This window comes from Anas platyrhynchos, chromosome 7 (assembly GCF_047663525.1).
Source record: "Anas platyrhynchos isolate ZD024472 breed Pekin duck chromosome 7, IASCAAS_PekinDuck_T2T, whole genome shotgun sequence".
In the NCBI taxonomy this organism is placed as follows: Eukaryota; Metazoa; Chordata; class Aves; order Anseriformes; family Anatidae; genus Anas; species Anas platyrhynchos.
In genome coordinates this window covers 34,246,996-34,268,345 of record NC_092593.1, presented here as the reverse complement: position 1 = coordinate 34,268,345, position 21,350 = coordinate 34,246,996, and the positions used below count along the sequence as shown (strand labels likewise).

The following is a 21,350-nucleotide window of genomic DNA, read 5'->3' as shown; positions in this document are numbered from 1 at the left end:
GTAGATGTGACACTTTCATCATAGTTAGCTTAGAAAAGCCACCATGTATTAGGTCACTCCATTACTCTCCTCTTAAACAGAGAAAAAATAAATAAATAAAACACACCTTCCTATTGCTGCCCTCAGGGTTGACCATCAGTTGGGTGCGATGTTGTCTAATTCTCTTTTGAACCTGCTGAACACATTTACTCTTAAGCACTTAGTTTTGGCCAGCACCAAGATCTGCAGTGAGCCAGACAGACTGTTGGTCTTGCTAGGTGTGCCACTTCTCACAGCAAGGGATTTTCTATTTATAGTTGTGCATATTGTTTGCTTTTGCTTTTCAATTAAAGAATGAAATACACCAACGCATACTGGGCTTGTACTTCACCTGCCCCTATACAGAGATACATTGCCACTAAAACATGATCTTGGGCCCTTCTGACCCACTTGTGCAACTGCAGTTCTATTGTAACAATGCCGAAAGGAAAGGTTGACCCAAAACACCGGAATAAATGTCCTTCCATTCAGAATCCAGACTGAGATATGAATTTTACAGCTACAGCCTACGAAAGAATTTGCATATCTGTGCAAATGGATGCCCCAAAACAGCTTGAAAACTCGTATTTTGAAGGTCAGTTACAAAGACACTGTAACATCTACTAAAAGGAAGTGTAATAAGATATTCAGCTGTAGAAACCAGCAGGGTAAAATGCAACAATATTGCATGTAATATTACAAATAACTTTATTATTTTGAGTGACATAAAAGACTATTTCTACCAAACATTTGTGAATTAATATTAAAGAAATGTTTTCATATACACAGGTACATTCCCCTAGAGAAAACCAGAAACTGCTGTAAGAATTAAGCCATTATATTCAATTTTCCCCACCTCAAATGAATATAAACAGGAAAACAATTAATTTGTTCCTTTTCCTTAAAAATATAGAACCAAGAAGGAAAGTTTACCATCCAGCAACTTTATACCTTGTCAAGAGAAAATAAGCTTTTTACAAGGGTTCCTTTTCAATGTTTATTTTAAAAGCCTCATTTTAAGCAGGCAGTATTTCAGAAGACAGAAAATGAGGCATTTTTACACAAAGACATATCATTTCCTCTTGTTGTTACGCACTAATATATTCTCCAGACTGTCAGACATGTAAAGCATACGTTGAAATTCTTAAAACTCTACAAGCCTTACTTATCTTTAAAATTCTTACAGATCCTTTTTTCTTAAGAGATGAAGACTGTAGAAACAGACACCAGAGACTAAGGACCAGCCAGTTTTCCAAATGAAACACTCACAAACTGTAAAAGCAAAGGGATGAAACAGTACCAAACTTCACTATGACACTGTTAAAACTCCCACATTCTTTAAGTAAGGACACAACTGGAGACACTGTCTAGACCAAACACCTCAGCCTACCACATCTGAAGAATGGAAAATGCATCCAGCAAAACAAAAATAGCCAAATAATGAAGTGGTGTTACTGATATTTTAAATATGGCATTTTTCAGCATATGTTTAGTTCCAGAATTATTTTAGATACTCAGCTTCAGTAATATATCTGCAGAAGATGCACCAAACTACAGATCATATTCTCTACTTACTGGGGAAGCCAAACACATATAGGAAGACGTGCTATGCTATGCTCATCTAAGGACGAGTTTCCTTTGGCTACCTACATGACAGTCATTAAAATAAACAATCATTAGAACATATGATTCTTGCCAAGTATTGACATGAGTTAACTACAGAATCGGCTTTAATTCTCTTCAACTTATAACAAGGATGCAATCCAATCATTTTAGCCAATTACTTTTATCTCCAAAAAATACTACATTACCAAATGTATTACACATTTGTATGAGTTGATACTTCTTAGAATTGGCTCTATTTGCCACTAATACCTACTTTACGGTTTTTGTATATTGCATATACTCTAAGTACTGCAAACATTTCCAAAAGCTGCATATATGCTGTAGGATCGAGTTACAGCCATAACTATGTAAATAACAACATACAGCACAGATTAATTAAAATTAAGAAAGAATTGCCAAATCAAATGTTGGAATATGGGCATGCTTGCCTGTTTGCACTCTTTGCACAGTTATGTACAGAAACCTCATGTCTGGAAATGTTGTGTGTCCTTTTTAGCCATAGCAAGGTTTGCTGCCAAACCAGTATGAAGCAGTTCCCTGCTTCAAATGGAACATTCACTTATATAAGATGTCTTTGCATTTTCTGAAGCAAAGCATTATAACAAAGTTTCATGTAACCAGTCAAAGTTTCCAAGGCAATCTCAGAAGCAATAACACAACCCTCAAATTCTGTCTTCCTGCGAATTGTCTTTAAGATGTAGAGATAAAGCACTCAACTTGTGCTGGTTTCAAAACAGCCATTGAGTTCAGGATGTCCCTCATCTGTTCATCAGTAAGACAAACTAGCAGATTTTATGAATGCTTCTACTCTATCTCTGTAGAAATGGAAAACAATACGTTTGATTCATTGCTAAAAGTTGAGGGAATACAGGCATAAATCATGACTTCAGAAGTGCAGATAATACTTTTAGGAAGCCACTCCAACAGCATTTTGGGCTACACTTGGTGTGATGTGTTATCAGTAAAGCCATGCAAGAGGGGCTTTGTTTGCTTCATCAGTATGACATCCAATATAACTGAAATAGCTTCTTTGATGCCTTGCTCCTTAATTTTCAGAGTGACTGAGGTCAGTATTGCCAATTTTTAGTACCTCATAGTAGAAAACATATATAGGGATTCTCACTATCATCTTAATCAAAAGCAGCTTCTGAAACTTTTCCTACAGATGTGGAAATTACAAAATTACAGATATATATATATTAAAAAAATGTTAAATTGCAGCACCTAAAAAAGTCAAAGGATTTGGGAGGGGAAGTAAAGGTAAGATCAAAATGTGAGTAAACTTGCACTTTGATAAGTCTGTGTCATGGTACTTTACTATTGACAGAATTAGGAAACAGGTGTGCATTCAAAGAGCCTGATGTAATATGTTGGGCATTACAGATTTCCAGGCTTTACCACACCCAATTCTAATATTAACACCCACTGGGGTTACCTCTGAGTACAGAACCTCATTATGGAGATTCTGAGTCATCACTTAAATAGAAGCCAGAAAAACACCGCTATTGTAATGGACACAACCAACAAATGGGTGAGTGGGACGGAGGACACCCCTTATTGTTACAAGCAGCAGCATTTTTCTTCATAACTACCGAGATATAGTTTAAAAAAGGTGTTTTCTGTTTTCTTTACTGACTGAAATTATCAGCAATTTTTGTGTAGCTATGGCAACTTTCACAAAGTGTGAAAAAGAAAAATGGAGAAAGCAGGAAAATTTACAGGGAGATTAGGAACCAAGAAAAAATGAAGTTATATTTATATATATTTTATTCAAAAATCAAGTACATTTCACCTTAACAATGATCCTCTCAAAAGGAAATTAACACTCTCATTGACATCCTATTTTTTAACCTACAGTTTTTATAACTGGAAACCTGTCCAGGAAAAATAACTCTATTTTCTACAGTAGGAGAGACAAAGAAGAGCTCCTACAAGAGATTTTTAACTGCTTACAAAACCAGGCTTTTCCTTCAGATTAATCCTATAATCAAACACAGTATGTATGCAGAAAATGTTGGAGTATTTACTTGCAGCTGAGTTGACTGAGAAAAGTGCTACTGTTAGGCACTCGCCTTATCTTGAGGAGCAAAAAATCTACTGGATGTGATGAAATCTGTTCCAACGTGTTGATAAAAACCCTGTGAAACTGCAAGATCAATAATGTGGCAGTGGTGTCACTTGTAAAAGTCATCAAGGGTAAAAGGTTCTTGGAAGCTGGATATGGGTGCACATGCTTTTTCCACCCTGGGAAGATAGTGAGTGTAGGAAGGGGTTAAAGTCACCTTGTCACCAGCAGAGAGACACAAGTGGCACTTAGTCGCTATGGAGGACTTAGACAGGTTCTTCATGTGCATCACTAGGTGTTGCAGCTGAGTCAGAGTTATTTGGTGGTCCATCCTCCCCACTACCACCACTGCTCATATCACATAGGGAGTGCTATTCCCAACAGCTTTATATCCTCCATTTCCGTGCTTGTAGAGGCCTCTAGGTGTAGGCAGATTATTTGGAGTTTGTGCTAGGAAGCTGCTCTGTATTTTATAGCTCTCAAGTAATTTAGTCAAAACATAAATCAAAAATATGCCACATTTTTTTCTAGTTTTGTGAACCAGTGGTGACGTTAAAGGAAACATTAATGGGATGTTCAGTGAGAACACTGACTGGTCACATTAAAAACTGGGGATCTAGCAAAAGAAGAAAATTATGAAAGCATATATAAGAAAGATGTGTTTAAAAGAAAAACACGAATAAGAAAAGTTGCATATAAGAACTAATGAAGCTTATTGGGGGAAAAGGCCAAATAACAGCGGACATTTAACATGAAGACTAGCTATAGTACACTTGTTTTACAGTAAAAAAGGATTGAGCAGAAGCCACAGATAGAATAGAGATCTCATTTGCCTATTAAAAAAAAATAAAATTGCTTTTTAACAAAGGGAAAAATTAGCATCCAATGTTAGACACTATGTCTCAGACCAGGGTCTGTCTTACCAAGGGAACACTATTGTGTTGGAAATCTTGTCTTGGAAATCTGTGATGCCAGACATTAACCTTAAGTGCCTAGTTTTTGTTTTAGTAGATGCTTCATATTTTCATTCCTCCTCTTGTGCTGGCAGATAACTGAGCCAGAAGAACTAAAACAATTTTTCCATCCTACTACCAGCTTGAGAGGTCACTGTCCACACGACTCCTTCCCACAAGGTCCAACAACGTGCAGCCCAGCTCTACGGTTCCCAGCATGGGCAGTGCACTGGTGTTTGCTACATCCTCAGTTGGGTGAGTGTAGGAGATACACAGTTGTGAAGCAGACAAACTGTTTTCAAACTAATCCCACAGCCTGGCTGTAATCAAATTCAATGTCATCCATGGATGGCCCAGCTATTTAATATTCTGTGATATGGAAAACAAATGGGCATGGTGCAGAGTTTATAACAAATAGGCCAGATCTGAAGACTTGCCAACACCTTTCAAGGCACAGAGGCTGTACTCAGGATGGCTAACCTGGAGCATAAAATCTTCATACAAGACATAGGAAACACATGCTGCTCTGAATCTGTGGGGATTTAAAACTATGTAATATCACACCCCAACTGACGTGAATGGTAACAGCAGCAACATCTGCAGTACCTGTAGTATTGCTTCATTTGGGTAGAATAAAAAAGGCTTGTATGCAAAACTGAAGGAGTTTACTGGGATAAATATTAGTGTATTGAATATCTAATGAATTAATAACTACCATTCATTTTTTTTCTAAAGTGAAGTAATTTTGTTGTTAAATGTAGAACAAAAATATAAGTGAAATCCACAACATATTAAATATTTTACAGCTGCAGTGCTTCTGGCTCTGCAGATCTTTCCATTTTTAAGGCACAATTAATATTCACATATATATTTTAAAGTACTGTGTCCATATTCAATAGTCATGCAATTAGCTCTTTTGATTGACTTCTGTCCTGGAATTGAACGAGCAATTTTATGTCTCAAGTCCCAGCTGATTCTCTGGGTGGTAAAAAAGCAAGGATTTTTTTTTCCTATTCATCTGAAAGCTTGGGAGATGACCTCATCTTAAGGGCATTTGGATTGTCCCACACTCTATAGTTTAACGGTACCCGCTGCACTGCACCTTGGCAGGGTCCACCAGAAGGGGGTTTCACTCATCTCTTTTCCTTTACTTTGACACCCAAGTATCAACAAACACCCAGCAAACACAGAATATTTGCAATGCTATTACAGTCACACCGAATGAGGGCTCCCGATTGAAAAAAGACAAAGGAATTGGTTCATGTTGAGATATACAGCCTGCTCTTTTCAAGCTATAGCTGCTTGGCACACATGGAGTCCTAGTGAACTACTCCAACCAACCTATGAGCAGGAATGTGCCATCCAAACAGATGGCTGCAACCACAGGCAGCCAAGAGACCACGGGTTTTTTCATGACATGTGGGTGTTGACAGCATTTCCAGACATAAATCCAAATGGCTGTCATTTCTGAGCTTCTTGTCTAAAGGGGATGTGTCAGTATTAGCCTACCTCTGAGACAGATCACCCGCCGCAATAGGAAATCTTCCCTTTATTTATAATTGGTTTACTCTGTGTAACAGTTGCAGATCTTTCTTTTCCTGAGTTCTTCTGTAGTTGGTTTTGTTTGCCTTTATCTACTGCTCACCTGTCAGGTAGAGGGACCTCAAGAATTAAAGTTTAGTTTGCATATGATTTTTGGAGGTTTTCTATTTAGCCCAATACATAGGGCTAATTACAACTGTCATAGAGGCAGGGGTATTAAAGAAGCTTTCTGGTTTTATACATGATTATACAAAAAAGAGACACATTTGTTCTACATCTGCAAACAAATGATTTCACATTTGGTGTGTCACTGCTCCATAATGTCAACATTGCATAAGGTGCTTATGATCAGGGAGATTCCTCATTTCAAACCAGCTGACAATGCAACGTTGCTATGTTGCTCTTAAAAGGACGATGCTGGTTTGTACAATATGAGCATGTGACCTGTCAAGATTTAGAAGAGCTGTCAAAATCACCTAGGTAAGGTTTAAGGCATATCCAGTCTACACGGAATACACAGACACTTCCCAGCAACCCTTAATTAAATAGAGTGGAGAAACAAGTTTTAAAAAAGGCTTATTTCAGCTAAATCTACATACCAATAGCTGTTCTGGCATTGTCCAATACAAACAAAAGTATTAAGATAATTAAAGATTGAATGGAAGGAACAGTAGAAGGCTGTCATTAGACTGCCTCAGTAACTAATACAGTTAGATAGCATTTGCAATAAATCAGTGACAGAATGCTTCCATCAGCTTTAATTTTCACTTTCTCTATTATTTCACATCAGCCTTAAAACAGCCTTTGTTTACACATTATGTGCTGTGGTCCAGTAAATTGCTACAGCATTCTGGATCCCAGACCTCAGACAAACCCTTGGTAGCTCCAGAGGAATGATATCAGTTTAATACCAATTAGTAGCAATGCCCATAGAAACTCTCAGACAATACAGATAGCTCCATCAAGTGAAATGAGCTTTCCTTGGATCCCAAGCCAATAGCAGCCTACAACGACGCATCTTATAAAGCTAACATGATTGATTAAATAAAGATGAAGACAATAATCTACACATTGCATTCTGATTTTGTTTTCAACAAAGGAAAGATGATTTAAAAATAAATGATTTCTCTCTGCTGGCTTCCTTCCTTCACATGGTAATGATAATATTTGATATCCAAATTAGGAGCCAGGAAGAGGTAGAGCCTTCTAAAGTCACTGAAATAAATAACCAGTAAAAGCAAAGAGGCTCCACAATGGTTTTCTTCTTTTACGCTCTGAATATCTTTCTAACACAATTGTCTAAAAGAATCAGCAATGACTTTAATATCATATAAAAGTAGCTGGGCTGCTAGGAAGATATCATGTAGCTCTTTCACCCTTTGCTCAGTTTCACATCGATGAAGTCTTTCACACCACTTGAAGACACCCAATGGCCGAGGTGCTTTGTGACACATAAGAGCACCATTGAAGCAGGGAGACGGCACTTTGGTATTTTCCTCTACCCCCAGGAGAGTTCATGAACACCTACATAATACCCATAGGATCATTTTTGAGTGGATAAAGGTATCCTGCTTACTTGCCAAGTTATCACTTCCAGAGCTTGTAAGTGTACTGTTGAGACAATCAATAATAAGAGGCCTCCTGGACTCTCCCTGGAGAACAAGTCACTCCACACCCAGCAGATGTTTCTGCCTACCAGAGGGACAAGGACTCCATGGACTCATTCCCTCTCCTTGAGGAGCCCACCCAAGTGCCAGGCTTCCTCCTCACAGCAACAGACAACACACTAACCTGCCTGGAGGCACCACAGTTTGAAGTGCTGTATTGCTCTCATAAGCTTGCAGGGGACAATTACATTTTCTCCTGTGGATTCTGGAAGGAGTGTGTATGGGCTGTAAATTTAACTTGAAAAAAGGAGCCTCTCTCACATAGATCATCTGCAGCTGCGCACGAGGTATTCATTTGAAATTCTCCCATAATTGTAAAGGGCCCCTTGAGAAGAACAAATAAGCCCTGCCATGTTTCCTAATCTTGCTACACTAGTTATACAGAGAAATGTTCACCCCTAATGATGACACAAAAGCTGCTGTAAGCTTTTCTTCTGCAACGCCGCTGCTTATATCAGCTATTATTCAGTTATTCCATCCTAACAGTGGAGAATCATTTTTGTGCTTTTCATTCTTCCTCCCAGAGGGCAACAGATGTAATAACTTATTCCCTGTCTGGCACATTAAGGCTTGAAAAATTAATGCGGTGCTGCTGAGATTTCCACTTCCAGCTTTACTCAGAGTGCAAAAGCTTTGAATTTCAGTGAAAAAATATTAAGTAATAAAAAGCTTATTTTAAGTTTGTTAATGCACTTGTCTATTTTAATGCATTTCCGAGTCTTCTGCAAAACAAGAATTCTGTTAACTAATCTTCCACAATTTCTTTTGCTTCTAAACTATTACTCTACCATTTAACCGGGACCTCTTCTATTTCACAATTATCATGTACTAACTAAAATTTAAACACTATTATCAACTATATATATACATTTTTTAAAGGTAACTTAAGAACATTGAACATAGATAAAACTCACTGGCAATACGTTTTATCAGGCAGCTCACAAAAACTCACATCACTCTGTAGCTTACTCAGTCACACATTACTCCACAGATGTTGGTTATGCTTTATACCCAGGCCTATTCATTCCTTCAAAAACATCTTCCAGTGACATGAATTTTGTAAAAGGGTATAGTAATTGAAACCAGATTTCACCCATTTTTTATTGGTTTTGCTCAAACTGCCCCTTGGGAAGCAGCATGAGAAACAAACAGTGCAGTTACTACTGTGAAGTTTGCCTGGGGTTTTGGTAACCGTGCCACAAGGCTTGCAGCATCAACTCAGAAACAGCCCAGTTTCAGATTTCATCACAGATGATGCAGAAGACATTGCAGAGTTATGCATTGTTATACTTCAGAGAAGCACATGAGGTGGGTTTCTGTATAAAAACATATTTCGCTTTTAATCAGCACTATGTAATCATTTATGTCATACATGTTCAACAGGCACATTTGCAAACTGGATACCTTTACAAATGATATATAAAAAAAACAACAACAAACAGTCCTATATCAGGTGATTATAGTGAAAGAAACAGGTAGAGTGCTAAACTGTGAGTTGAAGAAGGCTGGGAGGGCTGGGGAGAAGGGAACCAGAACTGGGAACTACTCTTCCAAACACAGTGCAGATTTTTTTTTTCTATCCCCACTGAGATCTTTACAGCTAAAGAAGTGAAACAACCCCTTGATGCAGACTTTATCTATACAGAAGTCAATTCTCAGTGTCAGAACTGTAACCCAAACGGACAGGGTAGAAAGCCTCAAATTAAATATATATATGTAGATTCAAAATGCATGCAGATTCAGCTTTGAGAAGAAAAAAAGGAATAAGAAGTCCCCAGCCATCTTCCCTAGCACTGAAGAATATTTGCTGCTTCATTTATTTCACACCTGTAAGCATGGGAATTGGCATTAACCAGACATCATGTCAGACTGCCCTCTTGCTCATAGATGAATGGATGTATGTTTCTTCTCCTCCTTCAATAGAAATCCTCAAGTAATTTCTCCTTTGTCTTCCAGGCAACTGGCTATGCCCCAGAGAGTGCTGACTATTAAAAAGCACAGACTTCATATTCCTAGTCTCCAGCAACACTTGTTCCCTTATTTCAGAAAAGAATCTCTTTTTTCCTCAAAAGCTGGCTCTGCTGATTCAGGTATCCTCATCTCAGATTTTGATCTACCAGCATCAGATATTCTTCTGTTCAGAGTGTGCCTCAGCAATCAGACAGTAAGAAACAAAGATGTTTCAAACAAGGCTAGTGGTTCCCCAGGAGACTAAAGGCAATTAATAACATGTTTTTCTGCAAGGAACAAAGCTAATGAACCCTGATTTTCTGTGTATCTGTGACATTCAGCTTCTTCTGTCTGCAAACAGTTAACCCAATGAGCTTCCTTGCCTTGTGCCTCCTGCCTTACCCAATTCCACCTGCACCTTACTGTGATGAACAACCAAGCATCTTGTTCCTAACAGGAACATCAGCAGGACCTCAGCTTTCTCTGGGCACCCTTATTTGGCCCATCACTTGCAGGATGGCTCACAGCATGGCTCGTCCAGAGCCACAGGGGTACTCAAGAATCACCAAACTGCTGCCAGGCAGAGTAAGTTATGTTCGCATCATCCACAAAAAGCCTATCAATGCACACACAGAATGAACAATTCCAATGAAAACCAGAGGCACTTCATAGCTATAGGACAGCAGTTCAACTGGAGTTTTCAGGTATGGCTGAAACATGCCAATAAATGTGGACATTATTACGAAGCACTAGACAAGAGAGCCACAAAGAGCAAGAACAAACAGGATGAGCACAAAAAAAAAAATCTTTGAAAACCAAGCAACCAAAAGAAGAATGAAATCTTTCAATGACTGAACTGTGACCCTGACTCAGTCATATGTATTTGTTGGGATCTGATGGGAACTACTGCAGTTGCGTCACTGACCATCATTATTTTTCCAATAGAGATGTGAAAACAGTAATCGTATTAATATCTGGATCATGATGGTTGAGTGCCACATTAACAATATTAAGGTTGAAGATGAACAGAAGTTGATTAGACTCACGCTAAACAGGCTAAGTCATTTGCTTCCTCTCAAGTCTGTGATTACACTGACATTACCATTCACCACCAAATGATCTGGGAGCACGCTTCAAGGAAGCCTCTGATCATAGTTATCCAGCTGCACAATGAACACATCCTGTGGGCTCTTTGGAAGTAATTTTTGAACATAGCATTTAGTCCTATTAGCAAAAAGTAAACGGGTAATTACTTCAACATTTTTAAGCCAACATCTGACCCAACCTACAATGCAACACCTTCACTGCTGGCCAAGATTTAGAACAAGCCATACAGATTAAAGTGTCTCATATATATAGAGCTGGTTAATGACTTCTACCTATGTCTATCTCTAGAAGATTAATTGGCCTGTACCTTGCCTTCATGTGCCATTGTCAACAGTTTCAAGGGGGAACTGAGTTAACTTTGCAAAATACTCTAAGAAAAACAAACAAACAAAAAAAATAATTTAGCAGGCAGCAACTCAGGGAAACAGAATAGCCTTCTAGCAAATGATGCCTACCTTCTGGTCAATGGCTTTTATAGATCATTGTGATTGCTGCCGCTTGTGAAGATGTCTGCATGAATTGCTTGTTGTTTTCTCCTCCCTCTTATTAATAAAACTAAATGCATGTAAAAAAAAAAAAAAAAAAAAGGAGCTTAACATCAGTAAGAACATGGTAGTGGCTAACTCAGACCCAGAATCAAAGAATTCCCCCCTTGTTTTGTTTTGTCTCCCCTCCTCCACCAGATAAAAAGCCATAAGGATATAAACCAACTGTACTAATTGTAGATGTTTAAAATAAGGCATAGAATTTCTGTGTAGGGCCTAGACTAAACATCTTCATTTTCAGTATTCCTCCCAGACATACTGCATTTATTAAACAGGACCATGGCTGCCCTGGGAACTTCTGTGGTCAATTAAAATTGAGTAAATAAACGTTAACATTCTAACCATTTACAACTTTGCTCTTAGTGCTTTAAGTACAAGAAAACTGGAACTGTATTTTTTTTTTTTTTTTTAGTGCATAAAATTTCTGGTGCGATTCCTTCACCGTGTAAGACCATGGTTTTTTATTTGCTGCACTTTTTAAGTTATCTATGTGAAATCTAGTTATTTACATTTCATTCTTCTTCTTTTAACCTGCTATTAAAAGGAAGATGTTCATGCCTTAGCTTTAAGCCAGCCGATCACAGGAGCAGCAAATCAATATGTTTCTTTGAGATGGTTGGAAATGCCATCAAAGGGAAAACAGTTTGTGTTTATTTCAGACTCTGAACTAGTTCTAAACTGAGGGGCAGAAGAAAGACACATTGAATGGCTTTGCTTAAAAGCAACTTAATGGCATAGGACTAACACCTGGACAAAGAATAAAAAAAAGTAAAAAGAAGGTGATAGAAAGACAACACAATTATTATTTACTTTATCTTGGTCACATCCTAGGTCGACCTCTATTTAGCGCAAAAATGTGCTGTTACAGTCATTGACTAGATGCTCCCTTATTTGTAGGAAATAAATGTTTACGAGAGGAAAGATTATTTAATTTTCAAGACCAAGAGTTCCTGCAAAGTAATTGTTTAAACAACTACAAAGCCAAGGAGAAATGTTTCACAGCAGCAGTGAAGTAAAAGCTCTGATTGAGGATTTACAAACCATGTGTGAAACTATTTCAGACAGTTCCTAATCAGTAGCTTAAAAATCAGCAGGCTTTCTGAATGTCACTGGTATCAAGGTGAACATCACACATACCACAAAGGATTTTTTTTTTTTAATTGGCAACACTTGAAATGAATATGAGAGATTTTCAGGAAGGTCCAGAAAAAGTGGAATGGATAGAACACCAACATTGTACTCATTGCAGATGTACCCTTCCACAAAATGTTTATTGAAACACTGGAAAGTTCGCAGAACATTTTGTTCTTACAGGAAAAGAAAAAAATAGCTTTTCAGAGTCAACCTGCTCCAAATTAGGAGAAAACAAGGCTTTAAAAATAGAGAGTGAAGCTAAGATGACACAAAGATGAGAAGAAAAAGTAGACTCAAGCAATTTATAGTGTTATGAGATCAGACTTGGTGTAAATTCATACAGCTCCTCTGTTTGTGACAGACGCCAAACAAGGCCTTTATTTCCCCCAAAAAAAGCATTTCCTTTTTTAACATGTATGTCAAACAGCAGTGATGAGTTACACAAGCTAGGAAACCCAGTGATGAAGTGCCTTAATAAACCTAAATCAAGCATGGCTCTCTCTGTTCAAAAACGTAGCAGTTACTAAAATACCAGGCTTGGCTGGAACATCAACATGAGTTCAACTGTTTGCATCAGTGATAACCCATGAAGGGCATCACGTCGTTCTACAGAGCAGGCACAGCAGGTGGCACAGACCCAGCCTGTCCTACATCAAAGCCACCAGCAGTTCAGCCCGGCCTCCAGAATACCTGTACAAAACAGGTTGGCTTCCAAAAAAAAAAAAAAACAAAAACAACTGCAGACTGCTTTTGAGGTTACACCAGCATTCCTTTAAGGACTTCTTACAATATTTAACTGCCATTTCAGCTGTGAGAGTAAGATGACAGCATTTTTTCTTCTCATTTTTTTTGTTCTCACTCCTTCAAAACATAATTAGAATACGTAAAACAAAAGATTCTCAACAATGCCCCTGGTTTTCCAATGCAAAATATGAAAATGTTACCTCAAATATCGAGATGGGAGTGACTCTTACTTAACGTATTTTAGAAGGGACTAAAGCAGTCTTTGAAAAGAATAAGTAGTTGTACATACAATCATCTGCAATGTACAGAGCATTAAAATATAATTTATGTTTATTAGACATTGTGAGGTGTGATAAATCATTGTTTTCATTTGTAGAGCAATATTAGTAGTGATTTAACTGAAGAAATACTTCCTCCTGGCCCATAGGAGTGAAAGGTTAATGGCATAATGAATTCCTACAAAACAAATAGTAGAGTTCCCCCCATCCTTCAGCCAGCAGGTGGTAAATTAGCAGGTAATAAAGTGTGTATGTAATCTGCATTCACAAGCCAATAAATAATATTCAGGGGCTAGTTTTACCTGCTCTAGTTGATAGTACATTACTGGCACTGGATAGCTCCATAGCATCTAGGAAAGGTGCAGAGAGCAAAAGCTAGCGGATTTTGCAGTAGCCTTTTAGCAGTGCTGTATGTCAGATATCATCAGAAAGGCATATCTAGAATATTATAGCAATGCTCATAAATTCCACACTGCACTGTAATAAAGTACTGCTTCTACATGTGGCAAATACACATTCCTGTGGTCCCTTCATCTTGTGACATTTACTCTGCTATCCTATTAATACTGGTGGCATTTCAATCGGGTAATGGAATAGCAGAGGAAAAAAAAAACTTAATATGCAGCACCAGTATAAAGGACAAAAAAAAAAAAAAAAAACTTCCTAAAATAACATGCTACTTCTCACTCTGAAAGTTGAGCATATTATCAAGGTATTTCTCTGAATGGGCATTAATTATCCATTCAAACTGCAAGACTTTTACGATGCCTTGATGGTCTCCAGTTACAAAAAAAAAAAAAAAATCTTTGCAATACAATTGAAATATTATTAAGTAGTACTTTGTTTTTTTTTTTTTTTTTTTTTTTAAAAAAAAAAAAAAAAACAGCTGTCACTATTTTTTATCCTAGACAGTCTCAGCTTTCCCTTTATATATACACACACACATATATAAAAGAGAGGAAAAAATCACATTTAAGCTCTTGTCATTATCCCAAATGCACATTTACATTTGAAATTTGATTAAAGAAAATCTGAACAGATCAAGAAACGTTATCTATCAGGCCTTGTGTATGCCTGTTTCCAGATTTCAGGAAAACATTGCATGAGTAAAACAAACAAAAAAATCCTACTTAGAGTACTTGAATGAGGGGATGAAAAACTACACCTTCTGAAGTTGCAGAACACTAGAAGAGCAAATAATGTCACCACGGTGCTAGCAATGCCATTAAATTGCTGTTCAGGTGAGAAAAATACACCACCCTGTGCCACAACGGCAGACAGACCAAGGAATACCATGCGTTAGCCTGTACCTTGTTCATTTTAACATGCTTTTGGTTGGATATTTTTCCATCATTCCTGTCTCAACTTTTTTTGTGAAGCAGTATGCACCCAAGAAACTCAGTGCTATTTTTTATTCTGGTCTTACAGTAGAATATATGTCTCATAGCTTCCATACCCACAACAGGGCAGATGCTGGAGTTGTGGCATAATGGCTTTTTAAAGAGGAGTCGCCACTTTTAAATAGGCAACATACGACTCATCACAGGAGCTCAGGGCTTTTATCTAGTGATGAAAGGGGCCAACATTCTGGAGTCCTGCTGGGGCACAGACTCGGTAACAGGCTTCACAAAACACTTTGCTTTTGTGTTCTCCTTTAAAAAAACTGCATAATTGTTACGTTCTGTATAAAAATAGCTAACTGTCGATTGCAAGTTTTCTGATTTTGAACTTTGACTTTTCCAACAGGGCCACACATTAAGTTTGGGCATATGCACGTCTGCAAGCATTTTACAGTGGCTAGAGCTACACACCCTTTTGCATTTAGCTAGTGGTTTTTAACACCTGTTTGAGACAGGTCTTTTGTTGTTCTGCTATTGAGTGGCTTCCACCTGTTTACAACAGTGGAAAAACATTTTGAAAAAACAAACAAACAAAAACACATCTCTTCATGATTTTTAGGGAATGTTTACTTATGAGAGTAGGCTTCAAAACAATTTTAAGACTCGTCTTAGCTATGGTATCTTGCAAATATGAAGATTATGCTTCTGTTAATCTGCATTTTGCATTTCTAAGACCAGACCCTCCTGCATAACCATACTATCCAGGCTGAAATCGTTTTGTTGGTAACAACCTGACTACGTAAAACCATGCCCACTGAAACTATGACCAACACCCCAAAATCTATCAGGGAACCTTTCAAATTAGCCCTGGGAGCTCAGGACAGAGCCACTCCAGCACTGGCTGGAAACCCTACCCTCAGACACACACCCTTGGTGGCTGGACAAGACACACACACACACCCCACTCCTTCATTCAGCCCCATCTGTTGCAGTCGCACAGTGCCCATGACCATGCCAGCTTCACCTGGTGCCAAAAAAAATGAGTTTGGATATGCAGTTTGTGAGCTAAAGCTCTTCTGTACCAAGTCCCTCCTCTGTAAGGCCACTGGCACACAAGTGCCAAACGCTGCTTTATACTTGATTGCACCTGCTGGTGTTCACTGCCAGGAGCAGAATACATGACGAGATGGAAGCAAAGACAGGAAACCATATTTATGCTCAGCAAGAGACTGTCTATACTCAAACTCTGTTAGGTCAGAGGTTGGACTCGATGACCTAGAGGTCTCTTCCAACCCAGAAATTCTGTGATTCTGTGAAACACAAAGCCAACAGAACAACACAGGCTATCAAACTCGCTGTTAAGCTAGACCACAGACTCAAAAGAGCCAGTTAAGGGCAATTCTCAGTTGATGATGACATTAGGAAAAAAAAAAAAAAAAACACACAACAGTGAAAGAGAAAGGGTTCACAGCAGTTCTGCATCTGCCTGAAGGACTACAAAGCACCTGCAAGCCTGTTACCCTTGTGTGTTCTCTGTTATGCTTACAGCTGAAGAATTAAGGATGTTCTTACATGTATAAGGTAAAACCAATTCAAATGCAAAAGTGCATTAAAACAAAACAAAGCAAAACCTCAATGGAAATTCCTTAGCCTGTCTTTCATTAGTCTGCATAGCTATTAATGCTCCACTCATCCTTTTAATGGGACATGTTAAAATAATTGGCTATTCCAGACCTCGTGAGCAGAAAATCATCGCTTTCCTTTCCTCATAAGGCAGGAGAGGACAAGTGTTTAGGGACTCTCTTCAAAACACAATTGGTGTTTATTGATATATATTTTCCCTGCGACTTCTTCCTTGTCTGACTTGCTGATTAGCTTCTGGCATTCATTCTTTTTCTCAGAGGCTATAAATCATAATAGATTATAATTAAATGTTAGCTCATTGTATTGTTTGTGTATCAAGTGCAGGTTTCTGTTACATTAGGAGCTGTATGCACACAATGAGAAACAAGCATTCCCATAAAGAGCTAACAGCCCTGTCTAGACAAGGCTCAGAAAGATGTCCCAGGTGCAGCTGATCATCTTATTTTTACCCTCCTGAGAGGGCAGAAAGGCTCAATAGAAAAAGATACTGCCTCTAGCTTGGCACTTAAGAGATAGAGAGTCCAGAAAATTCTACTCACATTTGCATAGGGAACAATACACAAGAACAGAATTAATTCACTCTAGACAAGCTAATCTTTTTCAGATACATTGATTGCAGTAATCACTAGTTTTTCCCAGTTCTTCCTCCCTCTCCCTTCTTGTCTGTTTGATTCTATTCCATAACCCAAAACAGGAGAATGACTGTTCTGGGTCATAGCAAGTGCTTACCTAGCCCTATACCTGTCTGCTCCGGCCTTGAACAAACACAGGCCGAGATGCTGCCTGCAGTATCCTAGCAGTGGTTACATACCTAGATCTTTCAGAGAGCTCTGAGTCTTCTGCATTGCATTTTTTCCACCTTAAACTTTTCAATCTAACTTAGACTTCAGATAAGTCTTTCGCAAGCAGTTTTCCACGTTTTTTTTTTTTTTTCCAGCACAGAGAAAACATACTATTTTGTTAACACTTTGTATTTAAAAAACAACAAGCCTTACAACCTTCTATTTTATTCTAGATGCCCATAATGTATTTTAAACGTTTGCATCTTGTCTGAAAGAGGGGCTATCTTATTCACAGATCAGGTGGCAAGAACACAGAGAGGCTGCAGAGCACATTACTCACCACTTTTCTCACCTAGGCCGTTTACAGAGCTCAAACCTCAACGCACAGGAACCCATCACGTTGCTCCCAGGAAAGAGCAGGGGCTTCCCTAGGCAGAGTTTATATACATGGAGACCCCACCAAGGCAGGGTGGTGAAACGGCTCCACCCAGGTTCAGGTGAAGCTGCTCAGGGTCTTGTTAAGGCACAATTGGCTCCTCCTGTTCCTCTCCCTCTCCTGGCTTTTGGCTATGTTTGAGAAGCTGTTTTTAACCTTTCAACCTCAGATACAGCCAACCTGTGTCTGAAACAGCTTTGATTGTGCCCTGGGGAAATTAGCCCAGGTGCACAGCTGTCCCAACAAGCTCTCCCCTCTGAGACCGAAGCTGCACTATTCTCCAGCTTGTCTCACATTACTCCTTTGGATCACAATCCCAACATGGTCTACCTGACCATATTCTCTGTACTCTATTCTCATTAAGAGAACTCAAAATTTATTCAATCTGGAATTCAGTTTGAAAACCCATTCCCAGGACCACATCTCATCTGAGTCAACTCAATGGAAATACTCAAAGAGATCTTACTGGTGTTACTAGGAATTGAATCAAGGATTTGATCTTTTAGCTGCTGAAACACCTATTGCAACTAGCAAATATAGCAGTTCCTGACAGCTCAGCCACGTTTAGGAAATTATTGATATTTATATCAATACTGTTTGTTTTTAAGCCAGCATCTCTGTCCTGCTGCTTTTAAGGAAGGCACATACTTAAATTTAAGGACAAGATGAAATATTTTCCTGAGTCATGCATATTACAAGCATACATGTCACTGAACATAAATTGTAACTGCTTTTAATTACACTAACTTGTAAATATATCTTTTACACTACATATCACACATGTTGAATTGCCAATAGCTCCTAACATTTTTCCACTTTCAGTATGCTGCTTATTTCATCAGCACAGGCTGTTCTGCTGTTTTTATTCTCCAAACCAGCCTGCCTTTATGATTCTGTTCATTTCACACCTGGCAACACAGAAAATGCAGAGGTAATAGAGAGGAAATCCTTTAGCAATCAGTAAAATGACCAGAACTGCAGTGGTGATGTGTGCTATTTTCTCAAGCAGCAATAAAAAGCATGCGAATTTTCAAGGGAGCTACAAGTCATTGTTTGCTACAGTGACATGCCAGCATATGCTCATGTTATCATTTAATAATACGGAAGATAGAACTCATCATGACCATCGGAGAGCAAAATAACAGGGAGGCAGGTGTTGTCATACAAAGTACCTCACTGTAAGATGCGTAACACATGCTCTGGCTGTTGATGTTGGAAGCAGATTTTATACAGAAATACATAAACACAGAAGATCCTGAACATGCATATGCATACAAATGCACATTCTCCTCTTAGAGTAGTGGAAAAACACTGTATATGCTTTTACCTGGAATATCATGGAAAGTTTAGATTCTGAAAAATAATTCCAGTCATGACTTTGCAGAATCTCATGTTTGGCTTCATGATGTTTGCTTAGTGGCAGTGTCTTCTACCTTAGTCTTCTCCAGTGATGACACATTCCTACCTGAGATTGGAAAGATAAATTGTATGCTTTCCACTGTGTATTAATAGGCCAGAGACTTAAAAATCCTACATCTGAAATAACACAAAAGTTTCAATGTTTTCACCTAAACAGTGACTTATGCAGTCATTTTTATTTACCAACAATAAATAAGCTACAGTAGGAACCATCTGTTATAACGAATCCAGATAAAACACAACTTCCTCATCAATGGATGCCAGAGGTGGGGAACCAGCAGTGAACCTCCCTGGGCTGAATTTCTGCAAGATGACTAGGAGGAAATACTGGAATGTACATCTGAAACTAGTGGTGGGAGAGAGGTCAGGGGTAGATAAAATCATAAGCTCTTGTCTCGTAAAAAGGAAATAATTCCCCCGGACTGATGATATGAAGATGAGCATCAACACAATAGGGCTTAGGTTGAAAACCTCATAAAAGACAGAGCAAAAGCAACCAAGACAGAAACTACCTCAAAACTATTTTACGTACTCCTAACCTTATTTCAGATTCATCTTCTGAACTTTTTTTTTTTTTTTTATAAATTCCTCTGCATGTTTCACCATTTAAATATGCTTCAAGAAATCACTGATAATTTTATATAGTTCACAGAAAATGTTGTCATTTTACTTACTTAACTTTCTTTCCTATTATTTCATTTACTGCTCCAATAAACATCAAAACTGCAATAAAACAGAAGCTCATCCACTAAAATATACACTACAGACTGGGTTCACAGTTTGTACAGGAAGCATCCTGGTAAAATAATATATAAAGAAAGAAATCAAACGCAGATTAGTTATTCAATAAGGCACAAATAATTAATACACATCTAATAAAACTAAACTTTATGCCAACTATATTTACATAAATATTTGATATATGCTTATTAAGTTTAGAACATATATTGTTTACACTTGACAATGTTAAATAAATTCATTCCTAAAATCTCCAAACTGTTCATATAACAGACACATGCAAGTATACAAAAATTTGGGGAGAAAATCTTGGTATTTAGTGGCAATTTGTAAATAATCAGTATCCCATTGTCTCCAGTAAAGGCTCTTGTTTCAAAATATAATTTATACAGAAAAAAAAAAAAAAGGAAAATTTCAACAACAACAAAAAATATATACTCTAATAAACTGAGGCCTTTTTTCAGGGAAGGGCAACACTGTAAAGGCCCTAGGGAAAACAGGAAACAAATGTCATCTTTCTTTTCATATAATTGTATACCCATGTGCTTTATATAATCAAAATGAATACTTCAATTTGCTACATATTTAGCTGGAGGAATAGAAGGCATATGGAAAAAAAGCCCCAGGGGCAAATGATCTCACTCACCTGGAAAACAATGTGCGTGTTAATAGAGTAATTTGTTAATTAAAGATTCTAAGATGCCCACCAAAGCCATTTATTTTTGAATTACCACTTCCTAGAGTTAAACAAGATCCTGGGTAAAATGTAATTAGAAACTCTATTTTTCCTCTGTCTCAGTTGTTTCTGAGTGCAATCAATTTGACAAGTATCCCAAGAGTTACCTCAGTAGCAGATGGTCCACACACTCACCCAATCAGCACTGTGCACCAAGAACAAAAAAGATAAAACAATTTCACGCCTGTCGCTAGAGCTCCAAGATACAGTGCTGTATTGAATTATCTTCAAATTAAGTTCCTTGCTTGCAATGGAACACAAAACAGGGACAACTGCTGAAGACAAATAAGTGCTCATTTATAAGACTCCAAGCACAGTGCATCTTTCTTGTTTTTCAGGAACACTTATAATATGGGTGGTATCTTTTCAGCTCTATAACTAATATAAGAACATGGCCATAAATATTTATCCAGAGGCATATTAATTCCCCTGATACCTTGAAATACTTCCCACTGCAGCCCATTAGAAAACTGATAGCTAGATTGAATCTCTCTCTTTTTTTTTGTTTTTTTTTGTTTTTTTTTTAAGGAAATAACAAATTGCCACACTTCACATTAAGAACCCTAATAATTCTGTTTTGTTCATTTTGAAAGGCACAAATTCAAATGACTAGCTTGCATTTACAG

At 37.9% G+C, this 21,350-nt stretch overlaps 1 long non-coding RNA gene across 2 annotated transcripts in view; it reads right to left on the bottom strand.

Moving 5' to 3' along the window:
- LOC110353860 (uncharacterized) overlaps positions 1-20,052 on the bottom strand; it is an 82,605-nt gene extending 62,553 nt beyond the window's left edge. For both annotated transcript variants that reach the window (XR_011810795.1, XR_011810794.1), the window contains exons 1-2: positions 19,925-20,052; positions 19,159-19,296 (exon numbers count right to left, since the gene is read on the bottom strand). This is a non-coding gene — a long non-coding RNA (uncharacterized lncRNA). The remainder of the gene's footprint in view (positions 1-19,158; positions 19,297-19,924) is intronic.
- Positions 20,053-21,350: the final 1,298 nt, after the last annotated feature.